Source organism: Schistocerca nitens, chromosome 1, assembly GCF_023898315.1.
Source record: "Schistocerca nitens isolate TAMUIC-IGC-003100 chromosome 1, iqSchNite1.1, whole genome shotgun sequence".
In the NCBI taxonomy this organism is placed as follows: Eukaryota; Metazoa; Arthropoda; class Insecta; order Orthoptera; family Acrididae; genus Schistocerca; species Schistocerca nitens.
The window spans coordinates 1,211,311,198-1,211,334,188 of record NC_064614.1 but is presented as its reverse complement, the minus strand read 5'-3'; the positions used below and the strand labels follow the sequence as shown (position 1 = coordinate 1,211,334,188).

The 22,991-nt window shown below is 46.3% G+C and overlaps 27 non-coding genes across 27 annotated transcripts; all 27 read left to right on the top strand.

The window, feature by feature from the left end:
* The first annotated feature begins 9 nt into the window (after positions 1–9).
* Trnar-ccu (transfer RNA arginine (anticodon CCU)) lies at positions 10–82 on the top strand. Its single transcript has one exon. It is a non-coding gene; the product is annotated as a tRNA-Arg (tRNA).
* A 497-nt stretch (positions 83–579) lies between these two features.
* Trnar-ccu (transfer RNA arginine (anticodon CCU)) lies at positions 580–652 on the top strand. The gene has a single exon. It is a non-coding gene; the product is annotated as a tRNA-Arg (tRNA).
* Positions 653–1,149: 497 nt separating this feature from the next.
* Trnar-ccu (transfer RNA arginine (anticodon CCU)) lies at positions 1,150–1,222 on the top strand. The gene has a single exon. It is a non-coding gene; the product is annotated as a tRNA-Arg (tRNA).
* Positions 1,223–1,719: 497 nt separating this feature from the next.
* Trnar-ccu (transfer RNA arginine (anticodon CCU)) lies at positions 1,720–1,792 on the top strand. The gene has a single exon. It is a non-coding gene; the product is annotated as a tRNA-Arg (tRNA).
* A 497-nt stretch (positions 1,793–2,289) lies between these two features.
* Trnar-ccu (transfer RNA arginine (anticodon CCU)) lies at positions 2,290–2,362 on the top strand. The gene has a single exon. It is a non-coding gene; the product is annotated as a tRNA-Arg (tRNA).
* A 497-nt stretch (positions 2,363–2,859) lies between these two features.
* Trnar-ccu (transfer RNA arginine (anticodon CCU)) lies at positions 2,860–2,932 on the top strand. Its single transcript has one exon. It is a non-coding gene; the product is annotated as a tRNA-Arg (tRNA).
* Positions 2,933–3,429: 497 nt separating this feature from the next.
* On the top strand, positions 3,430–3,502 carry Trnar-ccu (transfer RNA arginine (anticodon CCU)). The gene has a single exon. It is a non-coding gene; the product is annotated as a tRNA-Arg (tRNA).
* Positions 3,503–3,999: 497 nt separating this feature from the next.
* Trnar-ccu (transfer RNA arginine (anticodon CCU)) lies at positions 4,000–4,072 on the top strand. The gene has a single exon. It is a non-coding gene; the product is annotated as a tRNA-Arg (tRNA).
* Positions 4,073–4,569: 497 nt separating this feature from the next.
* Trnar-ccu (transfer RNA arginine (anticodon CCU)) lies at positions 4,570–4,642 on the top strand. The gene has a single exon. It is a non-coding gene; the product is annotated as a tRNA-Arg (tRNA).
* A 497-nt stretch (positions 4,643–5,139) lies between these two features.
* On the top strand, positions 5,140–5,212 carry Trnar-ccu (transfer RNA arginine (anticodon CCU)). Its single transcript has one exon. It is a non-coding gene; the product is annotated as a tRNA-Arg (tRNA).
* Positions 5,213–5,709: 497 nt separating this feature from the next.
* On the top strand, positions 5,710–5,782 carry Trnar-ccu (transfer RNA arginine (anticodon CCU)). The gene has a single exon. It is a non-coding gene; the product is annotated as a tRNA-Arg (tRNA).
* Positions 5,783–12,272: 6,490 nt separating this feature from the next.
* Trnar-ccu (transfer RNA arginine (anticodon CCU)) lies at positions 12,273–12,345 on the top strand. The gene has a single exon. It is a non-coding gene; the product is annotated as a tRNA-Arg (tRNA).
* Positions 12,346–12,842: 497 nt separating this feature from the next.
* Positions 12,843–12,915, top strand: Trnar-ccu (transfer RNA arginine (anticodon CCU)). Its single transcript has one exon. It is a non-coding gene; the product is annotated as a tRNA-Arg (tRNA).
* A 497-nt stretch (positions 12,916–13,412) lies between these two features.
* Trnar-ccu (transfer RNA arginine (anticodon CCU)) lies at positions 13,413–13,485 on the top strand. The gene has a single exon. It is a non-coding gene; the product is annotated as a tRNA-Arg (tRNA).
* Positions 13,486–13,982: 497 nt separating this feature from the next.
* Trnar-ccu (transfer RNA arginine (anticodon CCU)) lies at positions 13,983–14,055 on the top strand. Its single transcript has one exon. It is a non-coding gene; the product is annotated as a tRNA-Arg (tRNA).
* Positions 14,056–14,552: 497 nt separating this feature from the next.
* On the top strand, positions 14,553–14,625 carry Trnar-ccu (transfer RNA arginine (anticodon CCU)). Its single transcript has one exon. It is a non-coding gene; the product is annotated as a tRNA-Arg (tRNA).
* A 497-nt stretch (positions 14,626–15,122) lies between these two features.
* Trnar-ccu (transfer RNA arginine (anticodon CCU)) lies at positions 15,123–15,195 on the top strand. Its single transcript has one exon. It is a non-coding gene; the product is annotated as a tRNA-Arg (tRNA).
* Positions 15,196–15,692: 497 nt separating this feature from the next.
* Trnar-ccu (transfer RNA arginine (anticodon CCU)) lies at positions 15,693–15,765 on the top strand. Its single transcript has one exon. It is a non-coding gene; the product is annotated as a tRNA-Arg (tRNA).
* Positions 15,766–16,262: 497 nt separating this feature from the next.
* On the top strand, positions 16,263–16,335 carry Trnar-ccu (transfer RNA arginine (anticodon CCU)). Its single transcript has one exon. It is a non-coding gene; the product is annotated as a tRNA-Arg (tRNA).
* A 497-nt stretch (positions 16,336–16,832) lies between these two features.
* Trnar-ccu (transfer RNA arginine (anticodon CCU)) lies at positions 16,833–16,905 on the top strand. The gene has a single exon. It is a non-coding gene; the product is annotated as a tRNA-Arg (tRNA).
* A 1,598-nt stretch (positions 16,906–18,503) lies between these two features.
* Trnar-ccu (transfer RNA arginine (anticodon CCU)) lies at positions 18,504–18,576 on the top strand. Its single transcript has one exon. It is a non-coding gene; the product is annotated as a tRNA-Arg (tRNA).
* A 1,300-nt stretch (positions 18,577–19,876) lies between these two features.
* Positions 19,877–19,949, top strand: Trnar-ccu (transfer RNA arginine (anticodon CCU)). Its single transcript has one exon. It is a non-coding gene; the product is annotated as a tRNA-Arg (tRNA).
* A 497-nt stretch (positions 19,950–20,446) lies between these two features.
* Positions 20,447–20,519, top strand: Trnar-ccu (transfer RNA arginine (anticodon CCU)). Its single transcript has one exon. It is a non-coding gene; the product is annotated as a tRNA-Arg (tRNA).
* A 497-nt stretch (positions 20,520–21,016) lies between these two features.
* Trnar-ccu (transfer RNA arginine (anticodon CCU)) lies at positions 21,017–21,089 on the top strand. The gene has a single exon. It is a non-coding gene; the product is annotated as a tRNA-Arg (tRNA).
* Positions 21,090–21,586: 497 nt separating this feature from the next.
* Trnar-ccu (transfer RNA arginine (anticodon CCU)) lies at positions 21,587–21,659 on the top strand. Its single transcript has one exon. It is a non-coding gene; the product is annotated as a tRNA-Arg (tRNA).
* Positions 21,660–22,156: 497 nt separating this feature from the next.
* Positions 22,157–22,229, top strand: Trnar-ccu (transfer RNA arginine (anticodon CCU)). The gene has a single exon. It is a non-coding gene; the product is annotated as a tRNA-Arg (tRNA).
* A 497-nt stretch (positions 22,230–22,726) lies between these two features.
* On the top strand, positions 22,727–22,799 carry Trnar-ccu (transfer RNA arginine (anticodon CCU)). Its single transcript has one exon. It is a non-coding gene; the product is annotated as a tRNA-Arg (tRNA).
* The last annotated feature ends 192 nt before the right edge of the window (positions 22,800–22,991 follow it).

The window sequence follows — 22,991 nt, the reverse complement described above, 5'->3', positions numbered from 1 at the left end:
CGCCAGTCAGCCTCTGTGGCCTAATGGATAAGGCATCGGTCTCCTAAACCGGGGATTGTGGGTTCGAGTCCCACCAGAGGTACACGTTTTACTCACTGGGGCAAAATCACTCTCACCACATACAGGTGTAATAGTTGAGAAAGTTGGCGTTTCTGAGTGCTTACAGGTACCACAGGTATCACGACGATATGAAAATACGCCCTTACTGACAACCTGAAACGGAACGACGGCCATTATCAATCGACCTGTTAGCTGCGAAAGTGTTTCAAAGCGTGTTGGCGCTGTGAAAGCAAACGCTATTTTAAAATTACTTGTTGGTAAAGAGTATGACCCGTATGAAAGTTAACTGTCTTGTGTGCAGGACTTGGAGTTCAGAAGGGGAATGGCCTAAGAAGGCAGGTATAAGAATTGCCAACAGAAAGTAGGTGCCTGGACTTGGATACGTCTGAGTATGTACAGGCACACAGGAAAGGCTCATGCGACGTCCTGACTCTCTGCAGACGTAGAGTAGCGCATCAGGAATGGTACACTTGGAAAGTGTCTATTTGAGCGAGCACACCGCCAGCTTAGCGCCAGTCAGCCTCTGTGGCCTAATGGATAAGGCATCGGTCTCCTAAACCGGGGATTGTGGGTTCGAGTCCCACCAGAGGTACACGTTTTACTCACTGGGGCAAAATCACTCTCACCACATACAGGTGTAATAGTTGAGAAAGTTGGCGTGTCTGAGTGCTTACAGGTACCACAGGTATCACGACGATATGAAAATACGCCCTTACTGACAACCTGAAACGGAACGACGGCCATTATCAATCGACCTGTTAGCTGCGAAAGTGTTTCAAAGCGTGTTGGCGCTGTGAAAGCAAACGCTATTTTAAAATTACTTGTTGGTAAAGAGTATGACCCGTATGAAAGTTAACTGTCTTGTGTGCAGGACTTGGAGTTCAGAAGGGGAATGGCCTAAGAAGGCAGGTATAAGAATTGCCAACAGAAAGTAGGTGCCTGGACTTGGATACGTCTGAGTATGTACAGGCACACAGGAAAGGCTCATGCGACGTCCTGACTCTCTGCAGACGTAGAGTAGCGCATCAGGAATGGTACACTTGGAAAGTGTCTATTTGAGCGAGCACACCGCCAGCTTAGCGCCAGTCAGCCTCTGTGGCCTAATGGATAAGGCATCGGTCTCCTAAACCGGGGATTGTGGGTTCGAGTCCCACCAGAGGTACACGTTTTACTCACTGGGGCAAAATCACTCTCACCACATACAGGTGTAATAGTTGAGAAAGTTGGCGTTTCTGAGTGCTTACAGGTACCACAGGTATCACGACGATATGAAAATACGCCCTTACTGACAACCTGAAACGGAACGACGGCCATTATCAATCGACCTGTTAGCTGCGAAAGTGTTTCAAAGCGTGTTGGCGCTGTGAAAGCAAACGCTATTTTAAAATTACTTGTTGGTAAAGAGTATGACCCGTATGAAAGTTAACTGTCTTGTGTGCAGGACTTGGAGTTCAGAAGGGGAATGGCCTAAGAAGGCAGGTATAAGAATTGCCAACAGAAAGTAGGTGCCTGGACTTGGATACGTCTGAGTATGTACAGGCACACAGGAAAGGCTCATGCGACGTCCTGACTCTCTGCAGACGTAGAGTAGCGCATCAGGAATGGTACACTTGGAAAGTGTCTATTTGAGCGAGCACACCGCCAGCTTAGCGCCAGTCAGCCTCTGTGGCCTAATGGATAAGGCATCGGTCTCCTAAACAGGGGATTGTGGGTTCGAGTCCCACCAGAGGTACACGTTTTACTCACTGGGGCAAAATCACTCTCACCACATACAGGTGTAATAGTTGAGAAAGTTGGCGTTTCTGAGTGCTTACAGGTACCACAGGTATCACGACGATATGAAAATACGCCCTTACTGACAACCTGAAACGGAACGACGGCCATTATCAATCGACCTGTTAGCTGCGAAAGTGTTTCAAAGCGTGTTGGCGCTGTGAAAGCAAACGCTATTTTAAAATTACTTGTTGGTAAAGAGTATGACCCGTATGAAAGTTAACTGTCTTGTGTGCAGGACTTGGAGTTCAGAAGGGGAATGGCCTAAGAAGGCAGGTATAAGAATTGCCAACAGAAAGTAGGTGCCTGGACTTGGATACGTCTGAGTATGTACAGGCACACAGGAAAGGCTCATGCGACGTCCTGACTCTCTGCAGACGTAGAGTAGCGCATCAGGAATGGTACACTTGGAAAGTGTCTATTTGAGCGAGCACACCGCCAGCTTAGCGCCAGTCAGCCTCTGTGGCCTAATGGATAAGGCATCGGTCTCCTAAACCGGGGATTGTGGGTTCGAGTCCCACCAGAGGTACACGTTTTACTCACTGGGGCAAAATCACTCTCACCACATACAGGTGTAATAGTTGAGAAAGTTGGCGTTTCTGAGTGCTTACAGGTACCACAGGTATCACGACGATATGAAAATACGCCCTTACTGACAACCTGAAACGGAACGACGGCCATTATCAATCGACCTGTTAGCTGCGAAAGTGTTTCAAAGCGTGTTGGCGCTGTGAAAGCAAACGCTATTTTAAAATTACTTGTTGGTAAAGAGTATGACCCGTATGAAAGTTAACTGTCTTGTGTGCAGGACTTGGAGTTCAGAAGGGGAATGGCCTAAGAAGGCAGGTATAAGAATTGCCAACAGAAAGTAGGTGCCTGGACTTGGATACGTCTGAGTATGTACAGGCACACAGGAAAGGCTCATGCGACGTCCTGACTCTCTGCAGACGTAGAGTAGCGCATCAGGAATGGTACACTTGGAAAGTGTCTATTTGAGCGAGCACACCGCCAGCTTAGCGCCAGTCAGCCTCTGTGGCCTAATGGATAAGGCATCGGTCTCCTAAACCGGGGATTGTGGGTTCGAGTCCCACCAGAGGTACACGTTTTACTCACTGGGGCAAAATCACTCTCACCACATACAGGTGTAATAGTTGAGAAAGTTGGCGTTTCTGAGTGCTTACAGGTACCACAGGTATCACGACGATATGAAAATACGCCCTTACTGACAACCTGAAACGGAACGACGGCCATTATCAATCGACCTGTTAGCTGCGAAAGTGTTTCAAAGCGTGTTGGCGCTGTGAAAGCAAACGCTATTTTAAAATTACTTGTTGGTAAAGAGTATGACCCGTATGAAAGTTAACTGTCTTGTGTGCAGGACTTGGAGTTCAGAAGGGGAATGGCCTAAGAAGGCAGGTATAAGAATTGCCAACAGAAAGTAGGTGCCTGGACTTGGATACGTCTGAGTATGTACAGGCACACAGGAAAGGCTCATGCGACGTCCTGACTCTCTGCAGACGTAGAGTAGCGCATCAGGAATGGTACACTTGGAAAGTGTCTATTTGAGCGAGCACACCGCCAGCTTAGCGCCAGTCAGCCTCTGTGGCCTAATGGATAAGGCATCGGTCTCCTAAACCGGGGATTGTGGGTTCGAGTCCCACCAGAGGTACACGTTTTACTCACTGGGGCAAAATCACTCTCACCACATACAGGTGTAATAGTTGAGAAAGTTGGCGTTTCTGAGTGCTTACAGGTACCACAGGTATCACGACGATATGAAAATACGCCCTTACTGACAACCTGAAACGGAACGACGGCCATTATCAATCGACCTGTTAGCTGCGAAAGTGTTTCAAAGCGTGTTGGCGCTGTGAAAGCAAACGCTATTTTAAAATTACTTGTTGGTAAAGAGTATGACCCGTATGAAAGTTAACTGTCTTGTGTGCAGGACTTGGAGTTCAGAAGGGGAATGGCCTAAGAAGGCAGGTATAAGAATTGCCAACAGAAAGTAGGTGCCTGGACTTGGATACGTCTGAGTATGTACAGGCACACAGGAAAGGCTCATGCGACGTCCTGACTCTCTGCAGACGTAGAGTAGCGCATCAGGAATGGTACACTTGGAAAGTGTCTATTTGAGCGAGCACACCGCCAGCTTAGCGCCAGTCAGCCTCTGTGGCCTAATGGATAAGGCATCGGTCTCCTAAACCGGGGATTGTGGGTTCGAGTCCCACCAGAGGTACACGTTTTACTCACTGGGGCAAAATCACTCTCACCACATACAGGTGTAATAGTTGAGAAAGTTGGCGTTTCTGAGTGCTTACAGGTACCACAGGTATCACGACGATATGAAAATACGCCCTTACTGACAACCTGAAACGGAACGACGGCCATTATCAATCGACCTGTTAGCTGCGAAAGTGTTTCAAAGCGTGTTGGCGCTGTGAAAGCAAACGCTATTTTAAAATTACTTGTTGGTAAAGAGTATGACCCGTATGAAAGTTAACTGTCTTGTGTGCAGGACTTGGAGTTCAGAAGGGGAATGGCCTAAGAAGGCAGGTATAAGAATTGCCAACAGAAAGTAGGTGCCTGGACTTGGATACGTCTGAGTATGTACAGGCACACAGGAAAGGCTCATGCGACGTCCTGACTCTCTGCAGACGTAGAGTAGCGCATCAGGAATGGTACACTTGGAAAGTGTCTATTTGAGCGAGCACACCGCCAGCTTAGCGCCAGTCAGCCTCTGTGGCCTAATGGATAAGGCATCGGTCTCCTAAACCGGGGATTGTGGGTTCGAGTCCCACCAGAGGTACACGTTTTACTCACTGGGGCAAAATCACTCTCACCACATACAGGTGTAATAGTTGAGAAAGTTGGCGTTTCTGAGTGCTTACAGGTACCACAGGTATCACGACGATATGAAAATACGCCCTTACTGACAACCTGAAACGGAACGACGGCCATTATCAATCGACCTGTTAGCTGCGAAAGTGTTTCAAAGCGTGTTGGCGCTGTGAAAGCAAACGCTATTTTAAAATTACTTGTTGGTAAAGAGTATGACCCGTATGAAAGTTAACTGTCTTGTGTGCAGGACTTGGAGTTCAGAAGGGGAATGGCCTAAGAAGGCAGGTATAAGAATTGCCAACAGAAAGTAGGTGCCTGGACTTGGATACGTCTGAGTATGTACAGGCACACAGGAAAGGCTCATGCGACGTCCTGACTCTCTGCAGACGTAGAGTAGCGCATCAGGAATGGTACACTTGGAAAGTGTCTATTTGAGCGAGCACACCGCCAGCTTAGCGCCAGTCAGCCTCTGTGGCCTAATGGATAAGGCATCGGTCTCCTAAACCGGGGATTGTGGGTTCGAGTCCCACCAGAGGTACACGTTTTACTCACTGGGGCAAAATCACTCTCACCACATACAGGTGTAATAGTTGAGAAAGTTGGCGTTTCTGAGTGCTTACAGGTACCACAGGTATCACGACGATATGAAAATACGCCCTTACTGACAACCTGAAACGGAACGACGGCCATTATCAATCGACCTGTTAGCTGCGAAAGTGTTTCAAAGCGTGTTGGCGCTGTGAAAGCAAACGCTATTTTAAAATTACTTGTTGGTAAAGAGTATGACCCGTATGAAAGTTAACTGTCTTGTGTGCAGGACTTGGAGTTCAGAAGGGGAATGGCCTAAGAAGGCAGGTATAAGAATTGCCAACAGAAAGTAGGTGCCTGGACTTGGATACGTCTGAGTATGTACAGGCACACAGGAAAGGCTCATGCGACGTCCTGACTCTCTGCGGACGTAGAGTAGCGCATCAGGAATGGTACACTTGGAAAGTGTCTATTTGAGCGAGCACACCGCCAGCTTAGGGCCAGTCAGCCTCTGTGGCCTAATGGATAAGGCATCGGTCTCCTAAACCGGGGATTGTGGGTTCGAGTCCCACCAGAGGTACACGTTTTACTCACTGGGGCAAAATCACTCTCACCACATACAGGTGTAATAGTTGAGAAAGTTGGCGTTTCTGAGTGCTTACAGGTACCACAGGTATCACGACGATATGAAAATACGCCCTTACTGACAACCTGAAACGGAACGACGGCCATTATCAATCGACCTGTTAGCTGCGAAAGTGTTTCAAAGCGTGTTGGCGCTGTGAAAGCAAACGCTATTTTAAAATTACTTGTTGGTAAAGAGTATGACCCGTATGAAAGTTAACTGTCTTGTGTGCAGGACTTGGAGTTCAGAAGGGGAATGGCCTAAGAAGGCAGGTATAAGAATTGCCAACAGAAAGTAGGTGCCTGGACTTGGATACGTCTGAGTATGTACAGGCACACAGGAAAGGCTCATGCGACGTCCTGACTCTCTGCAGACGTAGAGTAGCGCATCAGGAATGGTACACTTGGAAAGTGTCTATTTGAGCGAGCACACCGCCAGCTTAGCGCCAGTCAGCCTCTGTGGCCTAATGGATAGTTGCGCTTGAGACCCGCTAGTGTGAGGAGGTACCGTCCGCTCCGCCAAGCTAGCGATTGTTTACAAGTGTAGTTTGTGTCCGTCGCGTGTCGTATTACTGTGTTGTGCCTGCGTGTTGTTGTGTATTTCGTGTCAACGTTCGATGCTGTTAGCCCGTTAAGGGTTAATTAGCGATATGTTTCGTCAGTGTCCCAGGAAGAATACCCTGAAATTTGAATTTGATAAGTCAACCCGTGCTCTGCAACCAAGCTCACTAGAGATCCACGAGTGGATTGTCGACGTCTGCGGGATAACTACAGAACAGGTCCACACTGCCTATTACGATTTGGAACAGTACTGTTTTTTCGTCAAGTTGCACAATCCAGTTATCATGGAGCGACTTCTGCTGAAATTCGGGGGACGCATTGAATTTCGCCATCGGAACGGGACTGTGAGTATCGTTACGCTTTCAAATGCTGATGTAGAGTTGAAAAATGTCCGTGTTTTCAATCTCCCACCTGAAGTTGAAAATTGCTACCTGAAGGAGGTTTTGTCGAAGTACGGTGACGTTAGGTCTGTTAGAAATGAAATGTGGTCCAGGGAACATAAGCTGCAGTGTTATAGCGGGGTGCGATCCGTTGAAATGGCAATAAAGGTTAATATCCCGTCGCACATAATGGTGTGTGGGTACAAGGGGCTAGTTACCTATACCGGACAAATTCCCACGTGCCATGTTTGTAACGAGAGCGGCCACCTGAGGCAGGATTGTCCCCGTCGCATGTTTGTTTTAAAAAACAATTTGCAACAGCGACAGCGGCTTACATTTAGTGATGTCCTGATGCGAAGTAATGTAGAACAGCCCGTTGTCTCTCTGAATTCTGATACCGTGCAAGATCCCACTTTAGTGAATGACAGTGCCATGATAATGCCTATTGTAGAGGAGCAATCTGCCCCTGCTGCTAGTGACCGTAGTGCCTCCGGCAATAAGCGCCCTTGGGACTCAGCCGATATTTCTTCCGATGAGGATGGTTCCGGTCACACCCACTCTGTGCAAAAGCAAAAAGCCAGTAATGAAACAGCACTGGAATCAGCCATTGCATTGGAGGCGGAATCATCAGGCCAACCCAATGCCAATGTTCCATCATCAGCTAATGATGCGGTCGCTGAAATGGAACCGGCCGAGGCAGCCATGCAGGCATCAATTCCAGAGGGACCCGAAAATACGAATCAGGAATGTGATCAACATACTGAAGGCACTTCCTCGCCTGCGGTAGAACAAGGCACTAAGGTGCAACTTGTTGATCAAGTCGGTAGTAGTGATCACGTTCAAGACTTAAATGACCCCCACAGTGCAGCCCAAAAACAAGAGGGACCTGCACAAGGGACAGGTATTCCAAATACAGCCGGAACCGCGCAAGACACACAGCGGCGCCGCCTGAAGCCGCAGCCGAACGTCAACGTCGGCAGGGCGCAGGCGAAACGCAACGGGGGCACACAACGGCAAAAATCACCGGACAGTAAAGGAGTTGGCAATCCTGAAGTGTCAGTCAGTGTAGATCAAGATAATTGCAAAGATAGACATACAGCCTCCGCAGATTCACAAACAGTAGTGCAATAGCAGCGGATTTCCGACTGGATCTTCTTCACCTAAAATACATTGTACACATTGGGCGAAGTGTAAATCTCGGATTTTGTACTCACTCTACTTTGTCGTCCATACATGACCATTAACCTTCTCGGATGAGTCAAGCTTATAAAATATTAACTATTAACGTTAACAGGATAACGTCAGATTTGAAAAAAGTTGTGTTAAAACAATTTATCTATGAAACAGAGGCGGATGTTGCTTTGTTGCAAGAAGTGCTATTCACTGATTTCACCGTGCCGGGTTTTCAAATATTTTATAATGTCCTACCGGACGAAAATACAGGGACCGCAATTTTAACTCGTGAAGGCATACCGGTCATGTTGTTGGATAAACTAGTTACAGGAAGAGGCCTAAGTTGTAAAATATTTGATGTCACTGTTGTAAATGTTTATGCACCGTCCGGTACCACCAACAGAGCTGCGAGAGCTCAATTCTTCAAGGAAGACGTAATCTACTTGTTGAGGAAAAATCCTGCGTCTGTCATAATTGGTGGCGACTTTAATTGTGTAGTTCACAGGAAAGATCAGGTACCGCATTTTAACTACTCCAAGGAGCTGCATGACTTAATCAAAAACATGAAGTACAAAGATGCATGGGAAGTCAAATTCCCTACGCTAGTCAAGTTCACGCATTTCACTTCGACATCATGCAGTCGGATAGATAGGCAGTATGTGTCGGAGAATCTAAGTCATAACGTGTTGGATGTGGAAGTAATCCCGACATACTGCTCGGATCACTGTGGGTTTTCTGTGACTATCAATTTAGCAAAGCAACCTACAAAATTTTACCGCAATCAGTGGATGCTCAACATTGCCCATCTCAAAGATGACGAACTAGAAGGGTGGGTCAAAGCCACATGGACGGCATGTTTGAAATCAGTGCATAAATACGGATCTAAAATCGAATGGTGGGTCAAGTTTGCCAAACCTAAACTTAGGCAAACCTTAAAATCATACAGTTTTCAAAAAACCAGAGATGGCAAAAAGACAATCGAATTTTATTACACTGTATTGCGAGAACTACATGACAAACACGACGTAGCTACTACTCATCTAGAGCAAATTCGACAAATCAAAGCGAAGCTTCTAAGCATCACACGACAGCAGTTAGAGGGATTAAAACTTAAATCAAAGGCAAAGTCTCTACTACAAGAGGAAACTACTTCAATGTTTCACCTGATCAAACACCAACTTAATAGGCGACGCGGTTTTATTGACGACCTCAAACTCGAAGACGGGACCGTTATTACAGACCAAAATGACATAGTGCGCGCAATCCAACAACATTTCGCTCACCTCTACACTACAGACCAGACTGCCGAGACTGCGAGTACTGAAATGTTGCACTTATTAACGGAACGGATCACTACTGAAGAAAATAACTGCCTGATTGCTGCATTTGCAGAGGACGAAATATTTAATCTAGTAAAGACGTCACCTTCCAACAAATCGGCGGGTCCAGATGGATTACCAAAAGAATTTTATCAAAAGTTTTGGCATATAATTGGGTCAACGTTCACGGATGTAATAAACGAAACCTTACATGGAGGAGACTTACCAACTGAACTTAAGGAAGGAAAACTAGTCTTGATTCCGAAAAGTAAAGGACAAAAGAAAATCGATAATTTTCGCCCCTTAATGTTGATGAACTATGATTACAAGACCATTGCACGAGCACTGAAGGAGAGACTCACACCACTTCTAAGAACTGTAATAAACGGCCATCAAGCCTGCTTCCCAGGCAGGACAATCATGTCGGTCATCTCCGAATACAGAGACCTCATTTCTATTGTGGCAGTCACTGACATCAGATGTGCACTATACTTCATCGATTTCTGCAAGGCATTTGACCATGTCAGCCACCGGTACGTCGATCTCATATTTAAACACCTGGCTTTTGACGATCGAGCAGTTAGTGTAATCCACCAGATGATGACCGGCATCACTGCAAAGGCTTACGTAAACGGGCAGCCGACGAAAACTATTCATATACAGAGGGGCGTTCCACAAGGGAGCCCATTATCAATGCTATTGTATGTTCTTGCACTTGAGCCTTTGCTACGGCAACTCAGAGACAAATTAAGTGGCGTCACAATATCCGGGGTCACGCTTACAGCAAAAGCATATGCCGATGACGTGGGCGTCGTCCTTCGACACGGAGGTGAAATTACAATTCTGGAAGAGACGATACGTCAATATAGTCGCGCCTCTGGTGCCAAGGTGAACATACATAAGAGTAAAATCCTAAACTTAAGAGGATTTGACAGGGTACGCAGCCAATGGGCTACACTAGTTGATTCCCACAAAACACTAGGTATTACTATAAACAATTGTCCAATGAAGATGGCTGCAGTAAATTGGCGGGACACGGCGACCAAAATGCAGGGTGCGTTCAACGAACTTTGTTGGCGATCCGCGAATTTATTGCAGAAAGTTCAATTAATTAACACCTACATGTTTTCTAAAGCCTGTTTTGTAGCACAAATATTCCCAGCACCGAAATTACAGGTGAAAAAGGTGATGCGACTTGCCAATAGTTACTTGTGGAAAGGCAACATTTTTAAAGTTAGACTCGACAGTGTGACCAAAGCAAGACTGGTGGGCGGATTAGGGCTAACTAATTTGGTTAAAAAAGCATCTGCACTTTACGTCAAAAGAACCCTGTTTATGATTAATAAGGACAGAAATAACATTACCTCCAGACTCTTCACAATTGTCCAGCCACGTTCCCTGCAGCCCCCGGTGAATGTGGGCCAACTAAACAACAAACTCACGCATGTCAAGGACTTTTATATTGAGGTCAGTTACTTAGAGGCAGGCACGGTGTACAAGTCACATATAACTACAAGAGAGATTTTAAATACATGGCATAAATCGGATACACAAAATACCATAGAAATCAAGTATCCGAACGTCATATGGCGTACTGTATGGAAAAATATTAGCCTCAAAATCCATTCAACAGAAGTGGCTTCCACTTGGTACAAGGTGGTCTGCGACACTGTACCAACCAATGAAAAACTTTATCGAATAGGACTCAGTGATACACATCACTGCACTAAGTGTGGATTCGTGGACACACTTCAACACAGATTCACCTGCAGTGGACTAGTTCACAATTGGACATGGCTCAGAAGAAAGATAGCACTCCTCACCAGAAGTGATGGCCGCAATTATACGCCACGAATGCTGTTACAGCCTGAAGAGATATTTTTCCCAGAACGGAAAAATAACACTGTCATGTGGCTCTTGGGTCACTACACACATTACGTAATTGGTAGAAATGGATCTGACAATTCAATTGATTTCATGGTCTACATGGAATCAGCTTACTGGGAATCCAAAAAATTCAGTAACCATACAAACCTCTACGGCAACATGTTGAATATAGTCTTCGAGAGAACAGGCATTGGTTAAAAACGACCCACAATACGACAGAAACTATAAGGACGTAACGGGCGACAGTGGACTCAGTAAACTATTTTATTGATTATTGCGAAGTGACTACGGATACTACAAAAAATAAAAAAAAAAGTGGAAAAAAATGGATAAAAAAAGTGGTTAAGGCGTAAAAAAAAAGTGGTTAAGAAAAAAAAAAGAGTGGTTAAGGAAAAAAAAAATGGATAAGGCGTCGGACTTCGGATCTAAAGATTGAAAAAAAAAAAAAAAAAAAAAGGGGCAGAGCAAAAAAAAAAAAAAAAAAAAAAGTGGCTAGGATACCTGGCTTTCACCCAGGAGGCCCGGGTTCGAAAAAATAAAAAAAAAAAAATGGTGTAAAAAAAAAAAAAAATGGATAAGGCATCGGTCTCCTAAACCGGGGATTGTGGGTTCGAGTCCCACCAGAGGTACACGTTTTACTCACTGGGGCAAAATCACTCTCACCACATACAGGTGTAATAGTTGAGAAAGTTGGCGTTTCTGAGTGCTTACAGGTACCACAGGTATCACGACGATATGAAAATACGCCCTTACTGACAACCTGAAACGGAACGACGGCCATTATCAATCGACCTGTTAGCTGCGAAAGTGTTTCAAAGCGTGTTGGCGCTGTGAAAGCAAACGCTATTTTAAAATTACTTGTTGGTAAAGAGTATGACCCGTATGAAAGTTAACTGTCTTGTGTGCAGGACTTGGAGTTCAGAAGGGGAATGGCCTAAGAAGGCAGGTATAAGAATTGCCAACAGAAAGTAGGTGCCTGGACTTGGATACGTCTGAGTATGTACAGGCACACAGGAAAGGCTCATGCGACGTCCTGACTCTCTGCAGACGTAGAGTAGCGCATCAGGAATGGTACACTTGGAAAGTGTCTATTTGAGCGAGCACACCGCCAGCTTAGCGCCAGTCAGCCTCTGTGGCCTAATGGATAAGGCATCGGTCTCCTAAACAGGGGATTGTGGGTTCGAGTCCCACCAGAGGTACACGTTTTACTCACTGGGGCAAAATCACTCTCACCACATACAGGTGTAATAGTTGAGAAAGTTGGCGTTTCTGAGTGCTTACAGGTACCACAGGTATCACGACGATATGAAAATACGCCCTTACTGACAACCTGAAACGGAACGACGGCCATTATCAATCGACCTGTTAGCTGCGAAAGTGTTTCAAAGCGTGTTGGCGCTGTGAAAGCAAACGCTATTTTAAAATTACTTGTTGGTAAAGAGTATGACCCGTATGAAAGTTAACTGTCTTGTGTGCAGGACTTGGAGTTCAGAAGGGGAATGGCCTAAGAAGGCAGGTATAAGAATTGCCAACAGAAAGTAGGTGCCTGGACTTGGATACGTCTGAGTATGTACAGGCACACAGGAAAGGCTCATGCGACGTCCTGACTCTCTGCAGACGTAGAGTAGCGCATCAGGAATGGTACACTTGGAAAGTGTCTATTTGAGCGAGCACACCGCCAGCTTAGCGCCAGTCAGCCTCTGTGGCCTAATGGATAAGGCATCGGTCTCCTAAACCGGGGATTGTGGGTTCGAGTCCCACAAGAGGTACACGTTTTACTCACTGGGGCAAAATCACTCTCACCACATACAGGTGTAATAGTTGAGAAAGTTGGCGTTTCTGAGTGCTTACAGGTACCACAGGTATCACGACGATATGAAAATACGCCCTTACTGACAACCTGAAACGGAACGACGGCCATTATCAATCGACCTGTTAGCTGCGAAAGTGTTTCAAAGCGTGTTGGCGCTGTGAAAGCAAACGCTATTTTAAAATTACTTGTTGGTAAAGAGTATGACCCGTATGAAAGTTAACTGTCTTGTGTGCAGGACTTGGAGTTCAGAAGGGGAATGGCCTAAGAAGGCAGGTATAAGAATTGCCAACAGAAAGTAGGTGCCTGGACTTGGATACGTCTGAGTATGTACAGGCACACAGGAAAGGCTCATGCGACGTCCTGACTCTCTGCAGACGTAGAGTAGCGCATCAGGAATGGTACACTTGGAAAGTGTCTATTTGAGCGAGCACACCGCCAGCTTAGCGCCAGTCAGCCTCTGTGGCCTAATGGATAAGGCATCGGTCTCCTAAACCGGGGATTGTGGGTTCGAGTCCCACCAGAGGTACACGTTTTACTCACTGGGGCAAAATCACTCTCACCACATACAGGTGTAATAGTTGAGAAAGTTGGCGTTTCTGAGTGCTTACAGGTACCACAGGTATCACGACGATATGAAAATACGCCCTTACTGACAACCTGAAACGGAACGACGGCCATTATCAATCGACCTGTTAGCTGCGAAAGTGTTTCAAAGCGTGTTGGCGCTGTGAAAGCAAACGCTATTTTAAAATTACTTGTTGGTAAAGAGTATGACCCGTATGAAAGTTAACTGTCTTGTGTGCAGGACTTGGAGTTCAGAAGGGGAATGGCCTAAGAAGGCAGGTATAAGAATTGCCAACAGAAAGTAGGTGCCTGGACTTGGATACGTCTGAGTATGTACAGGCACACAGGAAAGGCTCATGCGACGTCCTGACTCTCTGCAGACGTAGAGTAGCGCATCAGGAATGGTACACTTGGAAAGTGTCTATTTGAGCGAGCACACCGCCAGCTTAGCGCCAGTCAGCCTCTGTGGCCTAATGGATAAGGCATCGGTCTCCTAAACCGGGGATTGTGGGTTCGAGTCCCACAAGAGGTACACGTTTTACTCACTGGGGCAAAATCACTCTCACCACATACAGGTGTAATAGTTGAGAAAGTTGGCGTTTCTGAGTGCTTACAGGTACCACAGGTATCACGACGATATGAAAATACGCCCTTACTGACAACCTGAAACGGAACGACGGCCATTATCAATCGACCTGTTAGCTGCGAAAGTGTTTCAAAGCGTGTTGGCGCTGTGAAAGCAAACGCTATTTTAAAATTACTTGTTGGTAAAGAGTATGACCCGTATGAAAGTTAACTGTCTTGTGTGCAGGACTTGGAGTTCAGAAGGGGAATGGCCTAAGAAGGCAGGTATAAGAATTGCCAACAGAAAGTAGGTGCCTGGACTTGGATACGTCTGAGTATGTACAGGCACACAGGAAAGGCTCATGCGACGTCCTGACTCTCTGCAGACGTAGAGTAGCGCATCAGGAATGGTACACTTGGAAAGTGTCTATTTGAGCGAGCACACCGCCAGCTTAGCGCCAGTCAGCCTCTGTGGCCTAATGGATAAGGCATCGGTCTCCTAAACCGGGGATTGTGGGTTCGAGTCCCACCAGAGGTACACGTTTTACTCACTGGGGCAAAATCACTCTCACCACATACAGGTGTAATAGTTGAGAAAGTTGGCGTTTCTGAGTGCTTACAGGTACCACAGGTATCACGACGATATGAAAATACGCCCTTACTGACAACCTGAAACGGAACGACGGCCATTATCAATCGACCTGTTAGCTGCGAAAGTGTTTCAAAGCGTGTTGGCGCTGTGAAAGCAAACGCTATTTTAAAATTACTTGTTGGTAAAGAGTATGACCCGTATGAAAGTTAACTGTCTTGTGTGCAGGACTTGGAGTTCAGAAGGGGAATGGCCTAAGAAGGCAGGTATAAGAATTGCCAACAGAAAGTAGGTGCCTGGACTTGGATACGTCTGAGTATGTACAGGCACACAGGAAAGGCTCATGCGACGTCCTGACTCTCTGCAGACGTAGAGTAGCGCATCAGGAATGGTACACTTGGAAAGTGTCTATTTGAGCGAGCACACCGCCAGCTTAGCGCCAGTCAGCCTCTGTGGCCTAATGGATAAGGCATCGGTCTCCTAAACCGGGGATTGTGGGTTCGAGTCCCACCAGAGGTACACGTTTTACTCACTGGGGCAAAATCACTCTCACCACATACAGGTGTAATAGTTGAGAAAGTTGGCGTTTCTGAGTGCTTACAGGTACCACAGGTATCACGACGATATGAAAATACGCCCTTACTGACAACCTGAAACGGAACGACGGCCATTATCAATCGACCTGTTAGCTGCGAAAGTGTTTCAAAGCGTGTTGGCGCTGTGAAAGCAAACGCTATTTTAAAATTACTTGTTGGTAAAGAGTATGACCCGTATGAAAGTTAACTGTCTTGTGTGCAGGACTTGGAGTTCAGAAGGGGAATGGCCTAAGAAGGCAGGTATAAGAATTGCCAACAGAAAGTAGGTGCCTGGACTTGGATACGTCTGAGTATGTACAGGCACACAGGAAAGGCTCATGCGACGTCCTGACTCTCTGCAGACGTAGAGTAGCGCATCAGGAATGGTACACTTGGAAAGTGTCTATTTGAGCGAGCACACCGCCAGCTTAGCGCCAGTCAGCCTCTGTGGCCTAATGGATAAGGCATCGGTCTCCTAAACCGGGGATTGTGGGTTCGAGTCCCACCAGAGGTACACGTTTTACTCACTGGGGCAAAATCACTCTCACCACATACAGGTGTAATAGTTGAGAAAGTTGGCGTTTCTGAGTGCTTACAGGTACCACAGGTATCACGACGATATGAAAATACGCCCTTACTGACAACCTGAAACGGAACGACGGCCATTATCAATCGACCTGTTAGCTGCGAAAGTGTTTCAAAGCGTGTTGGCGCTGTGAAAGCAAACGCTATTTTAAAATTACTTGTTGGTAAAGAGTATGACCCGTATGAAAGTTAACTGTCTTGTGTGCAGGACTTGGAGTTCAGAAGGGGAATGGCCTAAGAAGGCAGGTATAAGAATTGCCAACAGAAAGTAGGTGCCTGGACTTGGATACGTCTGAGTATGTACAGGCACACAGGAAAGGCTCATGCGACGTCCTGACTCTCTGCAGACGTAGAGTAGCGCATCAGGAATGGTACACTTGGAAAGTGTCTATTTGAGCGAGCACACCGCCAGCTTAGCGCCAGTCAGCCTCTGTGGCCTAATGGATAAGGCATCGGTCTCCTAAACCGGGGATTGTGGGTTCGAGTCCCACCAGAGGTACACGTTTTACTCACTGGGGCAAAATCACTCTCACCACATACAGGTGTAATAGTTGAGAAAGTTGGCGTTTCTGAGTGCTTACAGGTACCACAGGTATCACGACGATATGAAAATACGCCCTTACTGACAACCTGAAACGGAACGACGGCCATTATCAATCGACCTGTTAGCTGCGAAAGTGTTTCAAAGCGTGTTGGCGCTGTGAAAGCAAACGCTATTTTAAAATTACTTGTTGGTAAAGAGTATGACCCGTATGAAAGTTAACTGTCTTGTGTGCAGGACTTGGAGTTCAGAAGGGGAATGGCCTAAGAAGGCAGGTATAAGAATTGCCAACAGAAAGTAGGTGCCTGGACTTGGATACGTCTGAGTATGTACAGGCACACAGGAAAGGCTCATGCGACGTCCTGACTCTCTGCAGACGTAGAGTAGCGCATCAGGAATGGTACACTTGGAAAGTGTCTATTTGAGCGAGCACACCGCCAGCTTAGCGCCAGTCAGCCTCTGTGGCCTAATGGATAAGGCATCGGTCTCCTAAACAGGGGATTGTGGGTTCGAGTCCCACCAGAGGTACACGTTTTACTCACTGGGGCAAAATCACTCTCACCACATACAGGTGTAATAGTTGAGAAAGTTGGCGTTTCTGAGTGCTTACAGGTACCACAGGTATCACGACGATATGAAAATACGCCCTTACTGACAACCTGAAACGGAACGACGGCCATTATCAATCGACCTGTTAGCTGCGAAAGTGTTTCAAAGCGTGTTGGCGCTGTGAAAGCAAACGCTATTTTAAAATTACTTGTTGGTAAAGAGTATGACCCGTATGAAAGTTAACTGTCTTGTGTGCAGGACTTGGAGTTCAGAAGGGGAATGGCCTAAGAAGGCAGGTATAAGAATTGCCAACAGAAAGTAGGTGCCTGGACTTGGATACGTCTGAGTATGTACAGGCACACAGGAAAGGCTCATGCGACGTCCTGACTCTCTGCAGACGTAGAGTAGCGCATCAGGAATGGTACACTTGGAAAGTGTCTATTTGAGCGAGCACACCGCCAGCTTAGCGCCAGTCAGCCTCTGTGGCCTAATGGACGATGCTGAAAGAGCAATCTATGATCTTGTTGTTTTTGTCTCCACCAACTCAAGGAACACACAATAGTACCCAGTTACTTTACTGAATAACTGCAAGAAAACAGCACGGCGGCAATCTCGGCGAACATACTCTCAACGCTAAGAGATGACAACTTTGAATGAAGCCTTCAGGAAACTGAAACATCGACGAATACAGAACGACACGGAAACATTCATGCCATTACTAAGTGAAGACGAGCTTGAGAGGTAGTGATCCTGAGATATACCACCACCACAAAAAAAAAAAAAAAAAAAAATAAAATAAAATAAATAAAATAAAAAAAATATAATAAATAAAAATCAAAAAAAATAAAAAGAAAAACAAGAATAAAAACAAAAAAAATGGAAAAATAAAAAATAACAAAAAACTTCCACTAATAAAGCGCAGAAGCTAGCCGAAGAAGGCACGAAAAGGTGGGCGAATGGATGGGCTGTGTGGGGAGAAGGGAGGCCCATAAAAAAAAAAAAAAAAAAAAAAAAAAAAAAAATGGATAAGGCATCGGTCTCCTAAACCGGGGATTGTGGGTTCGAGTCCCACCAGAGGTACACGTTTTACTCACTGGGGCAAAATCACTCTCACCACATACAGGTGTAATAGTTGAGAAAGTTGGCGTTTCTGAGTGCTTACAGGTACCACAGGTATCACGACGATATGAAAATACGCCCTTACTGACAACCTGAAACGGAACGACGGCCATTATCAATCGACCTGTTAGCTGCGAAAGTGTTTCAAAGCGTGTTGGCGCTGTGAAAGCAAACGCTATTTTAAAATTACTTGTTGGTAAAGAGTATGACCCGTATGAAAGTTAACTGTCTTGTGTGCAGGACTTGGAGTTCAGAAGGGGAATGGCCTAAGAAGGCAGGTATAAGAATTGCCAACAGAAAGTAGGTGCCTGGACTTGGATACGTCTGAGTATGTACAGGCACACAGGAAAGGCTCATGCGACGTCCTGACTCTCTGCAGACGTAGAGTAGCGCATCAGGAATGGTACACTTGGAAAGTGTCTATTTGAGCGAGCACACCGCCAGCTTAGCGCCAGTCAGCCTCTGTGGCCTAATGGATAAGGCATCGGTCTCCTAAACCGGGGATTGTGGGTTCGAGTCCCACCAGAGGTACACGTTTTACTCACTGGGGCAAAATCACTCTCACCACATACAGGTGTAATAGTTGAGAAAGTTGGCGTTTCTGAGTGCTTACAGGTACCACAGGTATCACGACGATATGAAAATACGCCCTTACTGACAACCTGAAACGGAACGACGGCCATTATCAATCGACCTGTTAGCTGCGAAAGTGTTTCAAAGCGTGTTGGCGCTGTGAAAGCAAACGCTATTTTAAAATTACTTGTTGGTAAAGAGTATGACCCGTATGAAAGTTAACTGTCTTGTGTGCAGGACTTGGAGTTCAGAAGGGGAATGGCCTAAGAAGGCAGGTATAAGAATTGCCAACAGAAAGTAGGTGCCTGGACTTGGATACGTCTGAGTATGTACAGGCACACAGGAAAGGCTCATGCGACGTCCTGACTCTCTGCAGACGTAGAGTAGCGCATCAGGAATGGTACACTTGGAAAGTGTCTATTTGAGCGAGCACACCGCCAGCTTAGCGCCAGTCAGCCTCTGTGGCCTAATGGATTCAAGCCATGTTGCAAACAAAGGCAACAGAAGGGGCATACTTCGTTCGTCGTTCAGAAGAACCGCGTTTCCACATCATCAACTTACACATTCATTCTTAAAGGCAGAGAAGCCAGGCCGAGAAGGCAACACTTGGAGAGCGTAAAGGATGGGTTGAAGGGGAGGAAGGAGACCCAAAGTAAAAAAAAAAAAAAAAAAAAAAAAAAAAAAAAAAAAAAAAAAAAAAAAATGGATAAGGCATCGGTCTCCTAAACCGGGGATTGTGGGTTCGAGTCCCACCAGAGGTACACGTTTTACTCACTGGGGCAAAATCACTCTCACCACATACAGGTGTAATAGTTGAGAAAGTTGGCGTTTCTGAGTGCTTACAGGTACCACAGGTATCACGACGATATGAAAATACGCCCTTACTGACAACCTGAAACGGAACGACGGCCATTATCAATCGACCTGTTAGCTGCGAAAGTGTTTCAAAGCGTGTTGGCGCTGTGAAAGCAAACGCTATTTTAAAATTACTTGTTGGTAAAGAGTATGACCCGTATGAAAGTTAACTGTCTTGTGTGCAGGACTTGGAGTTCAGAAGGGGAATGGCCTAAGAAGGCAGGTATAAGAATTGCCAACAGAAAGTAGGTGCCTGGACTTGGATACGTCTGAGTATGTACAGGCACACAGGAAAGGCTCATGCGACGTCCTGACTCTCTGCAGACGTAGAGTAGCGCATCAGGAATGGTACACTTGGAAAGTGTCTATTTGAGCGAGCACACCGCCAGCTTAGCACCAGTCAGCCTCTGTGGCCTAATGGATAAGGCATCGGTCTCCTAAACAGGGGATTGTGGGTTCGAGTCCCACCAGAGGTACACGTTTTACTCACTGGGGCAAAATCACTCTCACCACATACAGGTGTAATAGTTGAGAAAGTTGGCGTTTCTGAGTGCTTACAGGTACCACAGGTATCACGACGATATGAAAATACGCCCTTACTGACAACCTGAAACGGAACGACGGCCATTATCAATCGACCTGTTAGCTGCGAAAGTGTTTCAAAGCGTGTTGGCGCTGTGAAAGCAAACGCTATTTTAAAATTACTTGTTGGTAAAGAGTATGACCCGTATGAAAGTTAACTGTCTTGTGTGCAGGACTTGGAGTTCAGAAGGGGAATGGCCTAAGAAGGCAGGTATAAGAATTGCCAACAGAAAGTAGGTGCCTGGACTTGGATACGTCTGAGTATGTACAGGCACACAGGAAAGGCTCATGCGACGTCCTGACTCTCTGCAGACGTAGAGTAGCGCATCAGGAATGGTACACTTGGAAAGTGTCTATTTGAGCGAGCACACCGCCAGCTTAGCGCCAGTCAGCCTCTGTGGCCTAATGGATAAGGCATCGGTCTCCTAAACCGGGGATTGTGGGTTCGAGTCCCACCAGAGGTACACGTTTTACTCACTGGGGCAAAATCACTCTCACCACATACAGGTGTAATAGTTGAGAAAGTTGGCGTTTCTGAGTGCTTACAGGTACCACAGGTATCACGACGATATGAAAATACGCCCTTACTGACAACCTGAAACGGAACGACGGCCATTATCAATCGACCTGTTAGCTGCGAAAGTGTTTCAAAGCGTGTTGGCGCTGTGAAAGCAAACGCTATTTTAAAATTACTTGTTGGTAAAGAGTATGACCCGTATGAAAGTTAACTGTCTTGTGTGCAGGACTTGGAGTTCAGAAGGGGAATGGCCTAAGAAGGCAGGTATAAGAATTGCCAACAGAAAGTAGGTGCCTGGACTTGGATACGTCTGAGTATGTACAGGCACACAGGAAAGGCTCATGCGACGTCCTGACTCTCTGCAGACGTAGAGTAGCGCATCAGGAATGGTACACTTGGAAAGTGTCTATTTGAGCGAGCACACCGCCAGCTTAGCGCCAGTCAGCCTCTGTGGCCTAATGGATAAGGCATCGGTCTCCTAAACCGGGGATTGTGGGTTCGAGTCCCACCAGAGGTACACGTTTTACTCACTGGGGCAAAATCACTCTCACCACATACAGGTGTAATAGTTGAGAAAGTTGGCGTTTCTGAGTGCTTACAGGTACCACAGGTATCACGACGATATGAAAATACGCCCTTACTGACAACCTGAAACGGAACGACGGCCATTATCAATCGACCTGTTAGCTGCGAAAGTGTTTCAAAGCGTGTTGGCGCTGTGAAAGCAAACGCTATTTTAAAATTACTTGTTGGTAAAGAGTATGACCCGTATGAAAGTTAACTGTCTTGTGTGCAGGACTTGGAGTTCAGAAGGGGAATGGCCTAAGAAGGCAGGTATAAGAATTGCCAACAGAAAGTAGGTGCCTGGACTTGGATACGTCTGAGTATGTACAGGCACACAGGAAAGGCTCATGCGACGTCCTGACTCTCTGCAGACGTAGAGTAGCGCATCAGGAATGGTACACTTGGACAGTGTCTATTTGAGCGAGCACACCGCCAGCTTAGCGCCAGTCAGCCTCTGTGGCCTAATGGATAAGGCATCGGTCTCCTAAACCGGGGATTGTGGGTTCGAGTCCCACCAGAGGTACACGTTTTACTCACTGGGGCAAAATCACTCTCACCACATACAGGTGTAATAGTTGAGAAAGTTGGCGTTTCTGAGTGCTTACAGGTACCACAGGTATCACGACGATATGAAAATACGCCCTTACTGACAACCTGAAACGGAACGACGGCCATTATCAATCGACCTGTTAGCTGCGAAAGTGTTTCAAAGCGTGTTGGCGCTGTGAAAGCAAACGCTATTTTAAAATTACTTGTTGGTAAAGAGTATGACCCGTATGAAAGTTAACTGTCTTGTGTGCAGGACTTGGAGTTCAGAAGGGGAATGGCCTAAGAAGGCAGGTATAAGAATTGCCAACAGAAAGTAGGTGCCTGGACTTGGATACGTCTGAGTATGTACAGGCACACAGGAAAGGCTCATGCGACGTCCTGACTCTCTGCAGACGTAGAGTAGCGCATCAGGAATGGTACACTTGGAAAGTGTCTATTTGAGCGAGCACACCGCCAGCTTAGCGCCAGTCAGCCTCTGTGGCCTAATGGATAAGGCATCGGTCTCCTAAACCGGGGATTGTGGGTTCGAGTCCCACCAGAGGTACACGTTTTACTCACTGGGGCAAAATCACTCTCACCACATACAGGTGTAATAGTTGAGAAAGTTGGCGTTTCTGAGTGCTTACAGGTACCACAGGTATCACGACGATATGAAAATACGCCCTTACTGACAACCTGAAACGGAACGACGGCCATTATCAATCGACCTGTTAGCTGCGAAAGTGTTTCAAAGCGTGTTGGCGCTGTGAAAGCAAACGCTATTTTAAAATTACTTGTTGGTAAAGAGTATGACCCGTATGAAAGTTAACTGTCTTGTGTGCAGGACTTGGAGTTCAGAAGGGGAATGGCCTAAGAAGGCAGGTATAAGAATTGCCAACAGAAAGTAGGTGCCTGGACTTGGATACGTCTGAGTATGTACAGGCACACAGGAAAGGCTCATGCGACGTCCTGACTCTCTGCAGACGTAGAGTAGCGCATCAGGAATGGTACACTTGGAAAGTGTCTATTTGAGCGAGCACACCGCCAGCTTAGCGCCAGTCAGCCTCTGTGGCCTAATGGATAAGGCATCGGTCTCCTAAACCGGGGATTGTGGGTTCGAGTCCCACCAGAGGTACACGTTTTACTCACTGGGGCAAAATCACTCTCACCACATACAGGTGTAATAGTTGAGAAAGTTGGCGTTTCTGAGTGCTTACAGGTACCACAGGTATCACGACGATATGAAAATACGCCCTTACTGACAACCTGAAACGGAACGACGGCCATTATCAATCGACCTGTTAGCTGCGAAAGTGTTTCAAAGCGT